Source organism: Delphinus delphis, chromosome 8 (assembly GCF_949987515.2).
Source record: "Delphinus delphis chromosome 8, mDelDel1.2, whole genome shotgun sequence".
NCBI lineage: Eukaryota > Metazoa > Chordata > Mammalia > Artiodactyla > Delphinidae > Delphinus > Delphinus delphis.
Window position 1 is genome coordinate 4535243 of NC_082690.1, and position 22114 is coordinate 4557356.

General features: G+C 44.9%; 1 protein-coding gene across 8 annotated transcripts in view; it reads right to left on the bottom strand.

The window, feature by feature from the left end:
- The window catches only part of NTM (neurotrimin), a 932003-nt gene that overhangs the window by 300609 nt on the left and 609280 nt on the right, over positions 1-22114 (bottom strand). The gene's annotated exons all lie outside the window — the stretch shown is intronic.

Consider the following 22114-nt stretch of genomic DNA (forward strand, 5'->3'; position numbering starts at 1 on the left):
TCTCAACTTTGAAATGTGTATCATAATATATGGGTCACAAAATTATTATGAGAATTAATTGGGATAATGCTTATAAAGCTCAGGTATCTTGTAGATAATACAATTGTAATCTATCCATGCAAATATCCTTTTCTTACAAGTAAAAATGGCATGTTAAGTATAAACACCCCTGTTGAAGAAACAACAGGACACCTGTTTAGGGATCACTCATCCAGTTCGCGGTGAGGCACTTATTTGACCTCTCTGCCGTCATCTGTTTTCTGTTCCTTAACAGAGATGCCTAATCCCTTCCGTTCTAGAGCACTGCAAGCACTCAGGTCACTTCAAAAAGAGGTCGCTTTATTAAAAGTCATTTACTTATACTTCAAGAAAATGTTAGAAACACTGTGAGAAACTGTTGTCCCAAGGAGTTCCTCATCTCCATTGATGTATTTATTTTTTCAAATCACAGGATCATTATAGAGTTTTCACTAGGGATGGTTTCACTTAGTTCTTCACACATTTATGGAGTAAATTTTATAAATCATAGAACTAGTTACTATGTAGGATACCAATCATATAATTAAGCAGGTATACAAACGACTCATGGTCAGATGGTCTGCATAGTGGTAATGCCCACGTGAGACATATATGCATTAGGTCACTTCCCATTACAGACCGAAGACCAAGATCTTATACAGAGTACATTTAGACAAGTACCTGAGACTAAGAAAAGAAAGTCTAAGGGTCGTATCTAAGAGCTGGGATTAGAACATGAGTCTCTTAGCCACAACTAAATGATACTTTCATTAGGGAATTCTTAAGAGAGTCAGCATGTGGCCATGCTTTTGAGAAAACTGTGCAACTCTGACAGACAAAAATAAAGGATGGAAAGTTTTACTTACAGGAAGACAAAAAGATACTGGGCAAGTCCCAAGCTGGGGGAACTGAACGAGGCCCCTTCCATGATAGCTGGGAGTACCACCCAGCTGCCATGAAGTGCAGTCGAGTGGAAGACAAGACGAGAAGAAGTGCAAGTGGGAACTTAACAGGGATCCTCAAATGCCAGGATAAGACAGGGATGGCCATTGAAGGGGAAATTCATTGAAGTTCGCTCAAGGAGAGAATAGACACGATCAAGGCATTCTTTCAGCACAAAGAACTATACCCGGACACAGAGCAGATGGGAGGTTTTAGACTGGAAATGAAGAAATGAGTTAGGACACCATTCTAGCCATCCAAGTATGAGGCAAGTCGTTGGGAAGAGCAGTGGGGGCTTCTGAAGGAAATCGACCTTTGCACTGTATCCATCATCCCTATAAATTCGTAACTAGATCCGTTAAGTGGGTGGTCTAACCACAGAGAAACGGAATCCTTACCCTCTTCCTTTGATATCTGAGTGACCGAGGTGAGCTGTAAGTTTGGGGCTGCGGCAGTATCAGACACTAGTTGAATTTCAAATGCTCGGGCTTTTTGTTCCATGTATTTTATAGGAAAATGTCATTTCCGAAACACGCAAATCCAAATAGATAGTAAGTACAAAGCTAGCATGATTAGGTACTATGTGAGAGACATGGCAAGGATAAGCATTTGGGTTTCCTAAAAATTCCAGAATTATCTGTATGGACATTCACAGTCTAGTTACTGGCTTAAGAAGCCAGCCTGCCTCTTTTCTTCCCTCCTGCCGTGCAGATTTGGTACAGGGTGCCTGCAGTCGACTCAGGGACCCTCCACAGCCATCTGAGCCACATGGCCAACAGTGAACGCAGAACAAAAGGGTCAACCCTCCCCTCAGTGCGAGCCCTTCAATATCAGAATACGCCCTCTCTTTTCCATCTTTCTGTTCCTCTAAGAACTGGCGTCATGATCACCTTCCCACAAAACTGAAAAGGCAAGACACACTGATGACGAATTTTTTTAATCACACACGTAATAACCCATCATGTCTCTTGAAAAAGAAAGAGGTCAACAGGGAGGCAGTTTGGTCCAGGAGTTTAATGAAAGCACGCTTTCCTCATTAGCAATCCCATAATGCCTTCTTCCAAATGCAGAATGCAGAGCGTAGCTCAGGAAAGCAATGAGTCAGACCCAGGACTCCGGAGACGTCACTGAGCACCTGCACCCCGTCCTTTCTCCCAATACGAGACCAGGACAGCAGGGCAATGACACTGGCCTGGGCACAGCATTGGTGCCGAAAGGGTCTCTCTCTCCACATGGCTCTGCAATAGGACCTCCATTTCCCTCTCCCTGCTCACACGCTTCCTCTTAGCCCCCAGTCTGTGCTTTACAACCGCACATGCGTATACACCTGGTAGATGCTTCCATGGGATTTGCTGTTCCTACCCCAAACCATAGCTGTGCTCAAAGACAGCCAAGTACACAGCGAGGAGCAGGTGAGTGAAGTCAGCGAAAATGAGGACACTTCCCTGGGCAGCAAGAATTAACTTGCGGGACCTTTGTAGACACAGGCATATTTCAGGAGAGCACACTGTGTGCTTAAAACTGCTTTTTAGAAACAAGCTTCCAATTGCAGCTTTTCCTAACAAAAGACCAGAAGACGGTGGGGGGGGGGGGACTTCAGTCAGAGGTAAAGCTTCCAGGCTGACAGGCAGAGGGAGGGCTGGGCAATGGGACAGCAGGACGCAGGCCCGGCGGCCACCTCCCTCAATGGGCCCATGTGCCTCTGCCTGCCTTTCTTTCACCACCCAGATTTCCACCCCGGTGTCCCGCTGGGGAATTCTCTCCAGTTACAAAACACGCCTTACCTTCATTCGCTCTTAATTAAAAAGGGAAAAGAAACTCCTAGGGCTCTGACAACAAGGGGAAAAAAACAAGGAAAGAAAGAAAAGAAAGAAAAGGAAAAAGGAAAAGGGAAAGAAAAGGGAGAGCTCTTTGAGTTGGTGAAATCAAAGGGTCAGAGCCTGATGGGGCAGAAGAGACGGAATGAAAAGAACATGGAATCGCCAAAAATGGTTTCATCTTTCTGAGCAATGTGGGTTCTGTGAAATAGACATGTTTTGAGGGGAAAGGGAGGTGTCTGTAACGCTGGAGAAGAAAGACAGAAGGTATACAGACAGGCCCATCACCCGCGGCACTGTCACCTGGGTCCCACTCTCCGTGCTCCCTGCACCAGCACCGTGGCTCAGGCCCTCAACAAATATGTATAAAAGCCCCTACCATGGACTCCACACCATGACTAACACTTTAACAGGTAGGAGTTGGGGGAAAAATAAATATACAGTCAACAATATTGATAGTTTTAATTTCCTGTGTGCTGTCTGGGGTCAGCTATAGTATCAAGCACTTGACGTTCATGGGCTCTTGATGCACAAAACAGTCCTGCAAAGAGGGATTGCGACATTCAACATATGGATAGGAAACCAGGGCTCAGAAAGATGAAAATAATGATAATAAAATTAAAATATATGTCTTGCTCAAAGAGATTCATCCAGGAAGTGGCAGGTGTCAGAGCTGGAATTTAACCTCCCTCCCATCAATCTTAGACCATAGCCCACACTCTTCCCACTATTTCATGTCCCTGCTCAGTGGAGTCGAGGGAAAAATGGACAGATCAAGGGCTTCCCTGGTGGCGCAGTGGTTGAGAGTCCGCCTGCTGATGCAGGGGACACGGGTTCGTGCCCCGGTCCGGGAAGATCCCACGTGCCGCGGAGCGGCTGGGCCCGTGAGCCACAGCCGCTAAGCCTGCGCGTCCGGAGCCTGTGCTCCGCAACGGGAGAGGCCACAACAGTGAGAGGCCCACGTACCACCAAAAAAAAAAAAAAAAAAAAAAAGGACAGATCAAATCCCAGCACTCTATTTATTCTCAGTACATTCAGATGGGCATTCTTGCCTCCTGACTCCAGGGCTGGGTGGAGTTTCCCCAATTTCCTCATTTCAAATACTAAAGCCTAAAAAAACAAACCTCTAAAATCTGAGTTCGGTCCACTCAGTGCTTTGTTTTCTGCTCCCCATCTTTCATCCCTTCTTGGCCTCCCTTTTATCCAGCTTAACCCTGTCAGGATTATTCCTACCATCTCTCGCATCCCTCACTTTCCATGTTGCAGAGCTTTTCAAGAAAAAGGGCTCCCCTCCCTCTGCCCCCATTACAAAGTCAAATTAAGTGCTTTAGCTGACCTAAGAATAAAATTTAGCTCTGTTGAACTCTATGCCTGACATTATGCCTTACGATGTGTCCCAAATTCGTTAAGACCTGCTACACATACCAAAAAACCCCACCGTTTACAAAGTGAATGCAAATCAGGGTGGGTGATTATTCCTTCACAAAAGGATTCACCGCAGCCTTCCTTAAATACTAAGCTTCTCTGATGCACTTATGATGTGACTTGATTTTTTCCCCCTGGGACACAGTCTTTGCATAAATAAAGCAAAGCCAACAGCAGTGAAAGGGAGCAACAGAAGTATCTGCCTGGAGACCTCACGTCGTGGGCCTCCTCGCTGAGCGATTGGCCGCTGCCGGGCCCCAACCCCTTGCTGTCTCTCCTAATGTTTAGGGACGGGAGGCAGGCCCCGCTGACCGTCCCGGGGCCCCTGCTTGTGCTCATGCCCTGCCATCGGGCACCAGTCTATCTGTGCACACAAGCCATCCTGGTAGGGATTGCCACTATCCCCTTATTTCCATGTCACCAAACTACCCTGCAGAAGGCTGAGCTTCAAGAATAAGCAGACACTGTGGAGAGTAAGCCTTCCACTCCTGATCATGTTCTGCATCAGAATCAGACTCTGTAAGAGTCGGGATAGGTCAGGCCATGCTGAAATAACAAACAAGTGGAAAGTCTCAGGGGTTAAGATAACACAAGTTTCTGTGTCTTTCACACTAGATGTCCATCACAGGTCAGCAGGTGGGACGTACTGGGGGGACGGCTCTTTTTATCCACTCATGCAGGGACCCAGGCTGATGGACCAGCCACAGTCTCACAAGCCATTGTTTGTCATGACAAGGGGAAGAGAGAGCTCTGGGAGACCCCACACTGGAAAAGAGATGTTTAACCCACCCATCGGGGATACATGTCACTTCTGCTTGCCTCTCACTGGCTGGGACCAGTGGCTCGTGCTCCCTGGCAAGAGAGAACGTGCAATCCTTCCAAAGGAAATGCTCACGACGCAGAGAGACCAACGTATTCAGGGAGCAGTACTGGTGATCGCTGGGGGCCCACGGGGGTGCCCCAGGCTATCCTACGACCACAGAGCACAAAGTGCTTCAGATCCTGGGCCCCTGGAGGAGAGATGCAATGCAGGGAGTTCTAGATGACCTGGGCTGCATTCGTTCTGTGGGAGAAAGAGTCTTAGTATACCCCTGATTAGATCAGCCCCTTAAAGCCTCGTCCCCAAAGGAAACGACTGTAGAGGTCTCCTGAATCCAGCATAGGTACCTGGGCACACCCGCCCTGTGGGATGCCTCCTCCAGGGCTCTCTTGAAATGTGAGAACCAGGTCTTAGGTGCCTTGCTGGGGTTTCCAGTGCTACAGTATTTCCTTTGTCCTATGATGTTCTTGCAATAGAAGCTTTAATCTATTTCAAAGGGAGGCTGTCTTCTTCACATTCCCTTGACTCTTGTTGTTGGCATTTTTCCTCTTTTCTGGGTAGGATGCAGCAGGTTCCACTTCCCAGATTTCTCCTCCTGCCACCAGCCTTTTCACAAGGAAGAAAAGAAACGCAAGCAAATCAAAGTGTCTCTGTTAATTCAGTGGCCATACCTCTCCCCTCAAGCTTTTTCACCGTTTTGGGTTGAGAGATGCAGGTGCTAGGTCTCCCTGGGTGACTGCTTTATTTTCAAGCCAGGAAAAGATTGCAAGGTAGATTTTTGTCAACTCCTACACATCCCCGAATGCTAACACCAAGCACTCTTACTAAAGGAGGTGTCAGGATGCATTAGCCAAATGGGATGAGGTTTTTGGAAGACCAGAACACCTGACCAGCAGAGAGGAAGGAGAGGGGCTGTGTTTCTGGCAGGAACGTAAGAAAATTACACAAGTATGCCTCGCTCATCTGCATTAATGGGGCAAGATAAACACTGGGAACCGAAATATACAGATGGGGGTTACAATCCTTTATTTTTCATTTCTTCAAAATATGTATTTCTTGTTTAAAGTTGTCTTCCAATTTCTAAGGAAGAGATGCATTTGTTCTCTTTAGGGAAACAAGAAGAATTTCAGTCAGAAAGACAGTTTGGAAATCTAGGTGTGCAGGTGAAACAGATAAGGCTGGGACAAAGTCTGAGCACCTTTTCCCCTTTTAAAGAAGGGGGGAAAAGGCAAAGGAATATGAAAAAAAGAATAACACAGTGAACTTGCTGGACTGTAGAAAATGCAAGTGAAAAGGGGGAAGGAAACAGAATTCCCACCACACACCAGAGTATTACATACGATAATAGCTCACTTAACACACACAACGTATGTCCAAGATCTCATGCACCCCTTCTTTCCTTCCCACACTCACTCATGCACTCGTTCATTCATTCGAAAAGAATCATCTGGGCTCCTACTCTCTGGCTGGCGCTACGCAAGGAATTGATGACAAAGAGAAAAATAGAGATGCTGCCCTCAAGCTGTTTCCCATCTGGTGAGGAACTAAGTTAGAACACGGAGACCACAGGGTGAGGAACTGAGATGCAGAGACATGCATCTCGCCTAAGCTTTTCTAGATATTCATTAATTCAAGAGAAGATTCAAGCTCAGGTGTTTCTGACACCATCTAAACCCAAACGACCCCAACCTGACAGGCTGTCAGAGTCAGCTGATGGAATTCCAGCCCCAGATGTGCAGAATCTCCAGGTTTGGGGCCTAGAACCCTGTATTATTTTAGAATGCCCTCGGTGACCCTAATCGTATGACCAGCCATGCCAGTGATGTCATTCCACAGTGTCATCCCCTGCTTCTTTAGCCCCCATACCATTCCAGCCATCATCAATAGCAAAAAAAAAAAAAAAAAATCTGTTTCTCCCAAGTATCCTGTAGTCATTCTGGGCGGGAAGGTACAAAAGCAACAATTTTCATGGATGGGTTTACAAATATCACCCATTCTAAATGTAACTATAAAAACCGTCTCCATTTCAGACCTTAAACGTCTCTCCATGCTGCTCAGAGGACAACCAATAATGTCACTACTTAGAAGTCCCCAAGGAGAGCAGTCCTTTGATCTCACCATCCACAGGTACTTGAAAGCCGAATCAGCCTCCAAGTAACCTGAACTTCACAGACTCCGAATGATTGTGATTCCACCAGCTGACACGATGCGTGTGTGTGTGTGTGTGTGTCCACGCGCGCGTGTGTGCAACTTCTCTAGAGCCAAAATATAATAAGATTTCTCATAGTCTGTTACAGAGGACACCGATCAAGGGGAATCCCATTTCTATACTGACGATAAAGTAGCACAACGACAACGGGCATCAATGATGAGGTGAGGATGCCCACTGCACAAGGAAAGAGGGAGCTTCCAAAACACGAATCCTAGGACGGTGTCTCACAAAGGGATCTGGCCACAGGGGACAAACAGAAGTCAAACCCACCAGTTTTTACTTAATAAATGAGACATACTTTTCGATAGATTTAATGACATTAAAAGGAAGGAGAGGAGTTGAAGGAATTTAAAATGGTGTTTGTATTTTGAATACACACACACACACACACACACACACACACACACGCATACACACATGCCTTCTCAAAGAGACAGTTCAGAGAAGAGGTACAGGATGAAGTGACAATCCAAGATCCCGTGTGTCTTTTGCCACCATCACAACCCTGACACCCACCAAACCCCATACACACAAATATTCTCTCTCCTTCCCTCCTCTGTAATTCCCCTTGGTGTAAACATTCTAAATTATTTATATCTAGATTGAAGGCATCTTTTAGTCAGACTGGGACTAGAGTAATCAAAATATAATTGTGCTATAGATATGCTAATACCTCATGCTAATGTTTGATGAAGGAGACTATTAGACCCGAAAAATGAGGGGAGGAGCTCTGGGCCACCCAGGGGCTCAAGGATGCTCTAGAAAAAGGTCACAAGAGAACCTCGAGCTCGTAGAGAATCTGAGTGGCTGAAAAACAAACTCTGAACAAGAAGCATCTTAGTGAAGCAGCTCTGCAAGCAGCGGATCTGAGGAAGGAGCTTTCTGAGTTCAGGACTTGGTCTAAGTACTTCATATGAGTGAAGTGCACTTATTCCTCAACTTTATGAAATTGTTATTAGCATTTTCCCCACGAGTTAATAGAGGCACCGAACGTTTACATAATTCACCCAAGATCACAGAGCAAGGAAGTGGCAGACTTGGGTCCAAACCCGGGCAAGCTGCTGCCATAAAATTTAATAGATTGACTGAGATTCTTGAGTAGAGGAGTGATTCTGGAGAACCATTTCGGGTATTAAGAGAAAAAAGGAAAGAAGAAAGCGTAAGTCTGTGCACACTAATGGTAGAAAGTTATGCAGGTAATGGCCAGAAGCTTCCTCGTTTTGGCAATAAACACAAAAGCACCATTTCATTTTTCTGCACGTGGTTTACAGAGTATTAACTGTATTCCCTTAGAAGAAATTGATACAGTAGGGCTTATCTTGGACCATTGCCACTCAAAACTCACCTTCTTATCCTCTTTGCCCAAAATTTTCCCTCCTGATATCCTTCTAATTCAGTTGCTTATCAGTAAACTCCCATTCCTGAATTCCCATTAAAAGATATGATATCTTGCTATAGTAATGTTCCAGATAGAAGAATTATTAAATGTGATGGCTTTTGTACAATAAAGGTGCCAGAAACAGCCCATAGGAGAAGTCTGGCCAACCCTATGTCACTTCCCTACTCCTACCTGTTGTGAATCCCTGTTGCCAAAGGGAAGAAGTCCAACACCCTTCAATCCAACATTCGAAGACCCTGCAGGATCTGAAGGTAGCTCACTGCCAGTCCCAGTTACCAGGCACTGCCACCAACTCTCTTCCCAGCATGTTTTAATTTATTCATTCTATCGAATGAATAGATAGAATGCCATTACCCTTTCAGTCAAATCTTTCAACCCGTGTAGACTCCACCTTCACAAATCTTTCCCACCCTTTTAGGTTCAGTTTAAATTCACCTCTTCTATACCGCCTCCCTGGACCATCCATGTCTATGTAATTACTCTTGCCTCTACTTCCATAACTGTTCTTAAGACTACGTGACAATTACTCATGTCTGATCTTGTCATCTCACTTTCCACCGATGTCTAGTGTGTGTGTGTGCGCGCGTGTGTGTGTGTGAGCGTGCACGCGTGTGTGTGTGTGTGTGCGCGCGCACGCGCGTGTGTGTAGTGCTACAGATCAGCTTTTATGCTTATGCCCTTCCTCTGCAACAATATTTCTTTTGGATCCTTAGAAGGCCAGTGTTAAGATGCATCTTTATAGCCTCATTGTATCTCTGCCACACATGGTACACTACTTTGCACACAGCAGGCACTCAGTAAGTGTTTGCTAAGTTGAAGGGACAACGTCCCACATTGATATGGAAACAAACAATACAAATACCCCCCAAGATCTGATCCTTGAATTCCCCTCTCTGCTGCCCAGTGTTCCTCTCACATGTTCCTCAGCAGAGAACCCTGAATGCTGCACACACACTGTTGTATGTTTCTGGGAGAGTCTCATGTTACTCTCTCTACCTGGAATGCCCTTCCTTATTCTTTCCTCTTAAGGAAAATCCTAATAAGTTTAAACAGTGCCAGAGAGCCACTGCTTATCCTTACCACCTCCTTATGTTTCACTGCACTTTCTACAACAGTTAATAGGCAATTGGTTGCATTTTCTTCCTGCCCTATTTGTTTATGAACTGCAAGAAGACAGAATTGTTTATTTATCGCCATGTCCCCAGGCACCAGCATGGTACCCGGCACACAGCCTGTGCTTTGTGTGTTAAGGAGGGAACAAATAAATGATGAAATACAGACTGACGACCAAAGCTCTTTTATAAATTTGTAAAGGAGGTTGTTATTAGCCCAGTGGAGAGTGGGATACAATTATGCCGCACCATGGAGTACAGAGGCAGGCTAATATGAAAAATGTACTTCCACACATTCACCCCCGATGCTCTCCAAGTGTCACATCCTCCCGTAATTGATTGGGTTGCTGAAATCCCTGGGGGAAAACCCTCCATGGTGAGTAAGCTGGAGCAGCCTCCACGGGAGGGGCAGCATATCGGAATAAGGAAAGGAAGAGCGGCAAAAACGATGCTGGAAGATGAGAGTTTGCAAAGACAGAGAGTTGATGAATGGAAGTCCGTCGCTGGCACAGAATGCCTCCTAGGCTTGACAAAGGGAGGTCAAATCTGTGCCTGACTTTGAGAGGAAGCTCCTGGACAGAGCAGTAAGCCTGGCACCGAAATCAGAGTCCATGGGAAAGCCACCAGAAAGGGAGGGTTTGGAGCAAGGGCCATGCCTAGTAAAGTGCAGGCTCCCTTCTCTCGGACTGGACTTCTGCTCACCCTCCGGGTCACAGACGCAACCCTGAGCTGCCTAGGCTCACAGAGATATGATTAAGCCAGGTGGAGAGGAAAAACAGGAAAAAAAACACGTTGTGTGAAAAATCACCAGTATGGAGAAAGGGGAGGAGGAGAGTTAAGAAGAGAGAAATCAAGCATGAAAAAGCACAGGAGAGATAGTTTCTCTTTAATGAATGCTTTGATCAGCCACAGTGGATATAATAATTATATAAAACTAGAGCAGGACAGAAAGAAGATGTGTTTTCCTCTCACGTAGCCTGTAACCTTTGTGATTGGTTCATTTATTTTGAGAAAAGAATAAGTCCCTTCAAAACAGAGGCGTGTGTCAGGAGAGAGCCTGTTTTCTCCTCTGACTTATGCAGGGAATTTGCAGCAATGCCTGCATCCTCTTTCCTCTCTGCCTTAGATGGGCTGATCTGCCAGCCCATGACTCTGAAAGGGAACAAATGGTGGTGGAGCTTGTCTCACATGTATCTTGGTCTGGTTTCTCAGGCAAACCCACCGCCTGGCAGCAGGGCCCTTCATTTCTTCCCTACCCCAAGCCTGTCACCCTGCTTCACTTGGCTCCCTGACCAATCTCCACCTAGTTGGCCATTTCTTAAGTAATGAGATACCCCGCGCTGCTGGAGGTATTGACTTGGCTGATCTCCAAAGAAGGAGGAGTAAGCATCATTTTTTTTCAGAATGGTACTCCCACAAGCACGTGCTCTTCAGAAATAGCAGGGGAGAGAGGTGGTTGCCATGGGAACAGAGGCGGCCACACAAACAGGAGTAGCGCATTTCTCCCAAGGGGGCGCGAGCAGAGCCTCCTTGCTCTACCACCATCACAGCCTCTCCTGAAAGCTTCCTTTGCCTGAAAAGGAAGAGTCTCAAAGCGGTGAAGGGTTAGTCCCTTCCTTCCTAAAGTCCAAATTTCAGTTGAAGAGTCTGATGGAGCTTCAGGTTGTTAGACTGGTGATATACTTGACCAAAAGCTTATAAAAACTTGATAATGACACAAAACAAAACAGCATCTCACAATACCTGCTGTCGTTTGGTTCTCTGCCAGCTACAACCAGAGGAAAGTTGGGATGGGTCCAGAGAATGGCATTCTCACTGATCACTGCGGCCCCGCACTGGCCCATCACAGGGCGATGAAGATACGCCAGCACAACGGTAGGTAGAAGGTAGAGGAAGGAAGGGCATGTGGGGAGATGGGATGCAAGAGGATCTGCGGGGAGACAGCAGGTGATGCTCTGTAGGGATGCCGTGGCCACCCTAATGGACAGCCTGAGATCGTTGTCTCTAACTCCAACTGATTTAAAAATAAATCAATCAGTTTTAAAACCATCAGGTTGATGGAAGTAAACAAGTCAACCAGCTCTCTGGTAAAATGCATACAGGCAGCTGGTTGATTAGCCAGGGTTCTCTTTGCAGAAATGGCCTGGAGAGTGATGGCAGCCTGAGAAGTGGGAAGTGGAGGCCGCGGGGAATGCGGCACAGCTGGAAGCCTCCCCCCCACCCCACATGCCCACTGCTGATATATTGGGACTGGAACAATTTGTCTATAGCTGTAATTTTAACTACCTCTGTGCCGAAAGGCCAATCAGAGCGCTCCCTCCACGCAGCTTTTACGAGTCCCCATAAAAGCAGCAAAATGAAAACTCAGGGGCCCTTAAAATATACTCCAAGGGTTTCTGCAGTGCAATTGGAGGCTTTTATGACTCCTGTCAGGACTTTTACGACCCTGTAAAACCAGGCAGCAGCCTGGCCTGAGATGAAAAGTAGCCCCACCGTCTTAAAGTCTAAATGGTCTGTGCGTTTACAAGGCCTCCAGGAAAGACAAAACATGGCCGGCGGGGGCGGGGGCGGGGGTCTGCCTTGAGCAAAGGCGGGTGTGGGTGGGGTGGAAGGATGGGGAGCGAAGGGCGGTGCGGAAGGAGGGGAGGGGAGGAGGCGGAAGGCGTGAGAAATGCCCCCGAACGTGGCCCTGCAGTCCTCAGTGCCCAGAGCACCAAAATGCCAAGTCCCGACACTACCCAGCAAACAGCGGGAGCTGAGGTTCCGCAGACAGACTCGTAACTCACAGGGGCTGAGCTTAGAAGCCGCCTTCACTGGAAAGACAAAAAATGAAGCCGCCAGGGAACCACAGGCCAGAGCACTTATTCAAGGACATCTTCCCAGTACGATGACACCTGCATCGCAGAAAGAAGTAAAAAAACCAGAGAAAGACAGAGAGAGGGAAAGAAGAGGGGCCAGGAAGCCAGCTCAGAGCACTTTAAGTGTCCCATGCAGTTCAGAGAAACTTGGTGACTAGGGTGAGAACACGTTTTCCCAGCTAGAGCAGCCCCGGTGCCTGCAAACCCCGCAGGCCTCACTCCTCAGCTGGGGTATGTACTTAGTTCACGCCCAGCAGCCCCTTCTGAGTCACTGTGACTGAGACAACCTCATCCTGTGCCTCGATCTGGAACCTTCAATCATCCAAACGTGTTAGGCAGGCTCTGTGCTCTACAAGTCCCCACAAAGAGTCAGCGTCACCCCACAGAGTCAGGGGCCGGGGCTGGGGTACAGCATGGGAGTTCCTGGTAGAAGCACTCAGAGCAGGGCGGGGGGAACAGACTGGTGGAGTGGTCCACTCTGACCCTCAGGCGTCCACACACGCAACCCGAGGAAGGCAGGCAAAGTGATGGATGCTGACCTTGGACCTCAGGGAATATCCCAGAAACACAGGCTTTGTCCCCAGAGTGTCCAGATCAGGTGAGGCCCAGGACGAAGCTGACAGTGTTCCTAAAGGGTGACCCTGAGGCTTTGTGTTTTTCAGGTTGGAGAAGACAAATAAACAGGACAAGTGACAGGTTGGGATGAGTGCCTGCTGTGTGGCACGGGGCCATCCGTCTAGAGGGACAGAGCCGGGGGGAGGATGAGTCAGGGATGGTCAGGAGGTCCTGGCAGAGGAGGACACACAGGCACATCCCGGGAGCACACGTCACCTTGGGGCTGGAGCAGTGACCCCAGTCAGGGATTGTTCTTCTTCAATCACTCAGGTTCCCAGGAGGCTTGGTCCAGGGGGTAAACAGGTATGAAGACAAGGAGGCTTAGCTGTAAAGCCCCAGATCCCCCACTATGTGACTCTGGACAAGTCTTTAATCTTCCTGAACTTCCTTTTCCTTCTTTGTAAAGTGGAGATAAAACAGCTGCCTCACGTGGCGGCTGTAATGATTGGAGGAAACAGGAAGTGGGATTTGAGAGCCTCCTACAGGGTGGATAGTAGTCTGCAGCGCCAAAGGAGAGGGGCGTTTCCCGTGGAGGAACCCACGCAGCGGAGGTCAAGAGTCAACAGCATCAACTCCTTTTATCACGCGTTACGTCACTGTCTGGACAAGCCTGCTGAGCGCTGTGCTGGGCGTGGAAGATGCGGGGCAGTGGGCCCAGGAGACAGGAGCGTAGGAGACCAGTTAGGCGGCTGCATTTCCTGCCTTGACTCTTGGTCTCACCCAATCCATTGCCTTCAGAGAAGTCAGAGTCGCCTTCCCAAGCACAAGAGAAAGTCCAAATTCCTGGATGTGGTCCTGCGAGGTCTTCCGTGATCCGGCGCCTGCCGAGGTCCAACGAGGATCATCTTGTAGCCTTGGACCTCCTGGCCGGTGGCTCCACCCACACCCCCATTTCCTCACACCCAGGGCCTCGGCGAGCACCATTCTCCCCCCTTGACTTGTACCTGCCCAACTCCCCTCAGCCGTGCTGGCCTCAGCCTAGATGCGGTTTCCTCTGAGAAGCCTCCCTGGCTGGCACCCAATGCCACCACGTGCCCCGGACGAACCAAGATTCACAGCCATGCTACCCCAACCCTCCAGGCCCTTCTTTACTCACTGGACTCTCAATTCCGAGTTCCATTTTTGTCATCCACCCTGGAAGTGAACCCCATTAGAGCAGGGCACTGTTATCACAGGACCTGGCTCAGTGCCTGGCAAATGGTATGAAAAAACAAAATTCTGTTAAATTGCTGAATCGACCTAGACTGGAGACAGATTAAGGTGCTGCACGACTGGCTAAGTTGCTTAGATGGTCACATACAGTTAACATGGAGTCACCAGTGGTGGAAGCATCGGCTTAGAGACCCAGAAGGAGGCACAGAGGATGGGGGATCTGCTGGTCTCAATAAGGCAGGGAAGAAACAAGAGTCTGACCTACCACAGTAGCAGCGCGAACGCAGATGAGAGATGAGGCATTCAAAAATAAACTCGGGACTTCCCTGGTGGCGCAGTGGTTAAGAATCTGCCTGACAACTCAGGGGACACGGGTTCGAGCCCCAGTCCGGGAAGATCCCACATGCCGCAGAGCAACTAAGCCCATGCACTACGACTACTGAGCCTGTGTGCCACAACTACTGAGCCCGTGTGCCTAGAGCCCGTGCTCCACAACAAGCGAAGCCACCGCAATGAGAAACCCGCGCATCGCAACAAAGAGTAGCACCCGCTCGCCACAACTAGAGAAAACCCGCTCATCAACGAAGACCCAACGTAGCCAAAAATAAAATAAATAAAATTAAAACATTCATTTTAAAAATTATGTATTTCAGGACTTCTAGCCCTGCCTACAGAATGTTTATCCAATGAATGCATGAATGAAGTTTACCATCAGAAAGAGACGAAAGATGTGTGAAAATAACGTGAAAGAATAAAACTGCTCTCGTCAAGGTCATAGTTGACTTGTTACTAGCCAGACCCAGCGGACATTTTCGACATGCAAAATTTGGCTAATTTCATATGGCTAATCCTGTCTTCTTTAAAATCTCTCCCTACTTTTTAAGGATGCCAGTCTCTCCTGATGTAGATTCTCCTTCTATTGATGAATCTCCTTCCCAACCTTCTCACCTGCCCTTCAATTTTTTACGTGCCCCAAATTCATAGGATTACTGTCCTCCGTTATATCCACCCTAGGAAATCTGCACACAGAGTCTTCATCTGTCATTTGCAAACAATGATTACAAAAGCGCCATCTTTAGCTCAGAACTCCCATATACACAACTGCCCCCGGCCTTGCACAATTGGAGACCTGGAGGCATTTCAAATACAAAATGTCAACATTCAGCTCATCATCTTCCATCCTGAGTCCCATTTCTCCTCTCTATCACCTAATTTACCTCACCTCCCATGCCCAAAATATGGGATTGTTCTAGACGCATTCCTTGCCCCCCAGATATAACTGATGACAAGAAGCTGCCAGTTCTACCTTCTGAGCACCCTCCTCTCTACTGCACGGCTCCTGCCTTAGATGAGAGCTCTCATCCCTCCTGGATGAACATAACTGACTCCTAAAAAGTCACCACACCCTCACCTTCTCCTTTCCAAACTACTTGCCCGAGCGGGTGTCCTATGATGGAAATCTACCCCATGGCCTTTCCTTCTACCTCCTGAGGTTTCCTCTCTTGTTTGAGATAAGATAAACATTCCTTAAAATGGTTCCCACTCTAGCTGGGCATTAGAATCAATTACTGAACTTTTTAAATGCCAGCCCACAGATCCCACCTCAGATCCACTGACTCAGAACGTTAAGCAGGCACACCCCAGATATACACTGGTGCATGTTTCCAAAACTCCAGAAGTTATCATGACAGTGTACTGTCACTTGAAGCCCACTTGGATAATAGGTGTATTTTGTAAAATTCCAATTGGGACGTTCCAATGCAACCCCTCCCCTGTCATCTCATGGTCACAGAAACAATGTTCATGGAACGCAACTTGCCTTCTAGTCACAAAGTGGTACAAGGGTAGGTACCAGGCTCAAACTCACCAAACCTATTTCCTTTCAGAGAGAATGTACAAACGAACAGAGAGAGGCACAGTCTTTCCAGGTGGTTCTATCTGTAAAATATAAGGTCTTGGATGATGGTCTTACCCTATGTGTCTATCATGTGCATTGGGAAAGGAGATGAGCAATGCTGCAGAATAAGGGCAATAAAAACCCATGCAGAGAACAGCAGAATGGAGGTCCCTGGTGGCACTCCAGTCCTCGCATCCAGTGTTTTTAAGCTGGTTTCCTTCCTGCCTAAATTAGACTGAGTCACTTCCTGTGCATAAGTCCAGAATCACACAGATTAATTAACATGGACTCTAAGTGCTTCATGAATTTGACTTCTATCTCACCTGTCTACCATCATCCTCAACACCTCTCCTCCTCCCCAATCCCCTTGGCTTCCACCATCCTTAACTCCTTGTCATGACCCCTCGTACCTTGCTGTTTCTCATGTGCATGCCACCAGGTGATACAGGTCTAGAACACCTGCCCTCCTTTATCTGGACAATTAGCCCCCTCTCACCCAAGAAGATTCACTTCAAGGACTACCTCCTCTGGAAAACCCCTACAAGGATGTTTAAGTCTAGAAAACGGATTCTTCTCCTGTGTCTTAAAAAAGCTTGTGCTCACATCCGACAAAGCTTTTGCCACATGGCATTGTCTTGTTTCTCCCCCTCCCGTGGACTTGAAGGTGGAGGGTAAGGGCCTTGCTCATAACCTTAGCCCTCAGTCAATTAGCTCAGCTCTGGACACAGAGAATGGCCTCATTTAATGTTTATTAAATGAAGGGCTGAACTAATTTAATTAGTGAATCACGTATTAATTACTAAATAATCAGAAGAGGGTGCCAAATGAAGTAAAGATCAGAAAAACAACTGTCTACGGCCAGTAATGACTCAGTAACTGACTTCCACACCAGAGCCTCTTGTTATGGAACTACCGTTCTCAACTATGCAACACAGTACATGATCTATTTTCCATCTTAGGGGAAAAAAGGCAGGTCAGATGGAAAAAGGCTCTTTTAAATCCTGCTTCCAGAGCATCTCTGCAAGATCATATAACTCACCTCTTCAGCAAGGACTCCTCGGCGTCCGGAAGGGTGCTGCGTCTTCTCTATGGTACACGCTACAGTCCTAAACGCACTGCATACGTGAATCAAGCCAAATGAGTCACCTGGCCCATCTATTGTACAGTATGGGTTTTCCTTGCACCTGAGGCCAATGTTCTTGCTCAGGTTAGGCAGTGTGTACATCACACCTGTAGAATTGTGATTCATCAGGTAACTGGGTTTAGGATACCCACACACGCACTCTAAAACCAGACAAAGATTCAAAACAAAATACTCTTTTTCTTCTTTTTGAGTAAAGCGTGCATGTGGAAAATAGTTTATAGAGCTCAGTCCCTGCCTCATAGGAGATGAAAATGTGATCCTTTGCTAGCTCACACAAAATCCTCCATGCTACATTAGGCTTGATAGCAAATTTTGTACTTGCAAGCTTTTATCAAAACTGTGTATCTGAAATCTTAATAACACAGGAAGGTGGATTCTATTTCTCCTCTCTTTTCAGGTTTACAACAACAGAATCAGAACTGATTCCTGATTTGAAACTCAGCAGTTTAAGCAGATCTGTAAGAATCTTTTGTTAAGGTCCTGAAGAGGGCTTAAGGGACCTGACTTTATACACACACACACACACACACACACATCCACCAAAAATTAGAATCTCAACAAAAATAATGTAGAATAATGAGCATATCCATGGACAGAAAGCACAACCTTAGTCAAATATTGGTCACCTTAAAGAAATGTGAACTATATAAACGGAAATTTCAACCCGTATTCTCAAGCAGCCTATAGCGGGAGCGTTCTCTGTTCATTCTAGCTTCTGCCATCACGCAGACATTCACATATGCAGCCTGGCCATGAAGAGTATCAGATTTAGATTTAGGTTAGGAAGTGAGTCAAATTCAGATTTCAGTTCAAATTTAGAATTTGCCATTTACCAGCTATGAGACTCCAAATCGTTAAAGAAAAAAATTAGCCTTAGGTTTTTTTTGGTCTATAAAACGTAGTGAATAAGATATATTTTGCCAAACGTATGGTTACTTTTGAGGATCTAAATCAATATGAGATTGATTTCTCTACCCAGACCTCACCATTCCAGTTACATATAATAACAGTAGGGAGTAAACTGCTATATTGTTCCAAGCAGCTTCTCCTTATGAAAGGAACATATATTTCACCTCTGACACTGACCTCAGTCCTGGACATCTGATTTGCTTTGGCCAATGCAATGCGAACAGAAATCTCATGGGTCACTATGAAATGAAAGCTTTAAGAGACATCATGTGATTCTGCCATTCTTTTCTCTCAGGAGCAATACTGCATGTCTCAAATAAACCTATTCCTTCTAACTTTGGAGCAGGAATTAAATAAATAAATGAGGGAAAGAGAGAGAGAGAGTTTGTGTGTGACCATGTGTGCATACATGTGTATAAAACACACACACGCGCACACACACACACGCATCTGTATGCATAGGCAGATAGATAGATAGAGAATGCACACAGTGTTTTAAGCCACTGACATATTGGGAACATTTGTTATTGCAGCATAACTTAGCCAAAGCTGACTAATACACTTTAGTACCTCTCAACTAATTTTCATTTAAATACCCCATCAGATTAACTGATGCTCTCAATTTTGCCTGCAAAACATAATGAAAGTCCAAAGTTATTAGACTAATCTTTAGTATATTAGCACTTTTCTGATCCTACAATAATTACCAAGAATCAACTTCTTTTCTGCCATGTATAACTACTGTAATTTCACACTGTAATTTAATTCTATGAAGAGTAAATTCAATACGTTGTTAACTCGATAAAAACAAATCACTAAATACACTGCTGCTGATTTTTAAAAATCAAATGGTAAAATGTATATGAAAGTGTTCTACAAATTACAAACTGCTGTGTTGATACATTAGTTGATTCCAATTTGTCAATTAGTAGGTTCTTGAGCAACTACTCTTTGTAAGATGCCACGCTGAGAATAACATGAGGCATATAACACAGAACTAATTCCAAAGGACTTTCAGTTCAGAATATTGTAAAAGGAAACCAGCAGTAGCATATATAGCAACACAGCTCCGTGACTGATCATAGTACCAATAAACTCTATTGCATCCATTAAAACAAAAAAACAAAAAATGGTGCACAATGTTCCAGCCCCACTATATCTGAGTTTACAGGGTCAGGAAGGTGGTGTCTCTTTCTATTTTATTATCCATTCCAAAATAATACAAGTTCATTGCAATAGGCTTGAAATAAGGAAATATATATTAATGTTTTGGTATTATGATTTAATCATCGAAAGACTACTTAAAATAGGGGGGCTTTTGCAAGAAGCCTCCTTGTCGGAGCACTTTTTGTCTAAGCCCAGCTGTCTAACTGCCTCCACTGGCAATCAACTCATCAGACCCAGAAAACTGTTAAAATGAAGGTACTGCCCATGGAACGACACATCCATTTCTCTAGAGAATCCCTGATTTAAATGGATGAAGCAACTTTCATTTTTCTGACTTGGGGGAAAAAACCTGATCTCAGGCAGAAGAGGTGATGACAAAACCCATAACTCTACCTCACAGTGTCTAGAAGCATCGTTCACAGGGAATGCTTTCACAAAGAAAAGCCATTGCCAATCAATATGTCATCAGGCCACAAGGAATAGCTCCATTTTAACTTATGAATCCCTTTTCGAGATGGAAGAAAGGAAAGGGCAATGCTGTATCCCCAGAAATGCCCAGCATAAAGCCAAGTAGGAAGAACACCAGCTCCCTGGGCACAGGGAATAGAGCTGGATATGCCCAGTGCAAAGGATATGCCTAGTTGCCAGGTCAGCTCATGGAAAGTGAAACGCAAACACATGTTTCTTAAGGGTAGATATCACCCTGGAGACGTCTACATGTTTCCAGTGCTGAACTCACTGCCTGACATATAACTAGTGCTCAGTAATGACTCCCTAAGCATAGTAATCAATTGACTGATGGACTGAGTATCCAACTGAATAAAGCAAGACACTGGAGTATCTTGATTTTTCAGCCTTATCATAAAACGTCAAGCGTCTGGATTAGTTGATAGAAGCCTAAATTACATAAGTACTACTGCCTGAATGGGTGAAATTTGTATTGTAAGATTTTCCTTATACCCAACCCATCATTCAAGGCATAGCTCAAAGGTTACCTTCTCAATAACGTCTTTCCTAATCCTCAGCATGTGGTCTAGAGCTCCAGTTCCTTTCAACACCGGGTAATATGACAAGAGTAAGTATATTCAAATTCTGCTTTGCAACTCATATGCTTTGGGGCAAAAACACTTTAATGGGTCAAAATCAAATTAAGAAATAGGGTAGGATGGGATGGGACGAAATAGAAAAAAAATGGAATGGAATGAGATGGAATGGGATAGAATAGAAAGAATAGAATAGAATAGAACAGAACAGACTAAGAATAGAGTATGTTAGAAAGATTCACATATAAAGTAAATACCTGTGTGTGTCTATGTGTGCATATGTGTGCACACACACACGTATGAGTGCTTGTCTGTACAACATTACAATTAGAATATGTTTATTTCTATGAGTGGATAGAAAGAAGTTTGTAAATCACTGGTGTAGATTTTTAAAAAGCCAGACAGACTGCAATAATATCTTGTTTCCACAAGTTGTAACTCTGAACAAATGACTCCGCCTTTTAGGACATCCGTTTCCTCATCTATAAAATAGAAGACCTGCCACGTATTCTCCGGGATTCTCTACGGATTAAAATAAATAAAATAATGTAAGCAAGGTTCATTTGGCATAATAGTGCTGTAGCAAAAATTAGTTCTCTCTTCTTTCTGCTTTATTTACCTTGGTTAACACTGTAACTTTTTAAAGTAATTGATATAGTCATTTTTTTCCTTATAATTATCTGGATGTGTGTCAGATTTCTGCTTACTAGCATTTAAGTTTCTTAAAAGCAAAGAATAAGAATCATTTATTATAATATATATATAATATATTATTATAATATAAGAATAATATATTATATATATTATAAGAATAAGAATCATTTATATAATATATATATAATATATTATTATAATAATTATTATAATAATCATTTATTAATTCAGAACCCCATTATAGTCAGAACCCCATTATAGTCAGACACAGTTCCAGGCAGTACGGAGAGAGCTGTAAACACAAGCAATAAAAAGTCCTGGACTTCAAGGAACTCTAATTCTAGATGAGGAAGATGAACAAAAAACAAAGAAGTAAGTAATATGCTGGTAGCTAACATGTTAAAGAAAACATTAAAACAGAGGTGAAGGACAGAAAGTGCTGTATGGAAGGAAATATTATTTTAGGATGGTTAGGAAAAGTCTCACTCTGGGGAAGTTATGTACATATGTGTTCCACATACTCCATGATGCAACAAATGTTTAATTAATCAGCTTGCAAAAGAATGGCAGTGGACCCCATCTTACATCATACACAAAAATCAAGTCAAAATGAATGAAAGATTTGAACATATGCCTCAAAACCGTAAAATCCCTAGAAGAAAAAAAAACATAGTAGGTAAACTCCTTGACACTGGTTTTGGCAATGAGTTTTTAGATCTGACACCAAAAACAAAGGCAAAAAAGTAAAACAAGTGAGATTATATCAAACTAAACAGCTTCCACACAGCAAAAGAAACTGTCAACAAAATAAAAAGGTAACCTATGGAATACAGAAAATATTTGCAAGCCACCCATCTGATAAGGGATTAATATAAAAAACATATAAGGCACATACACAATTCAAAAGCAAAAACAATAACCCAATTAAGA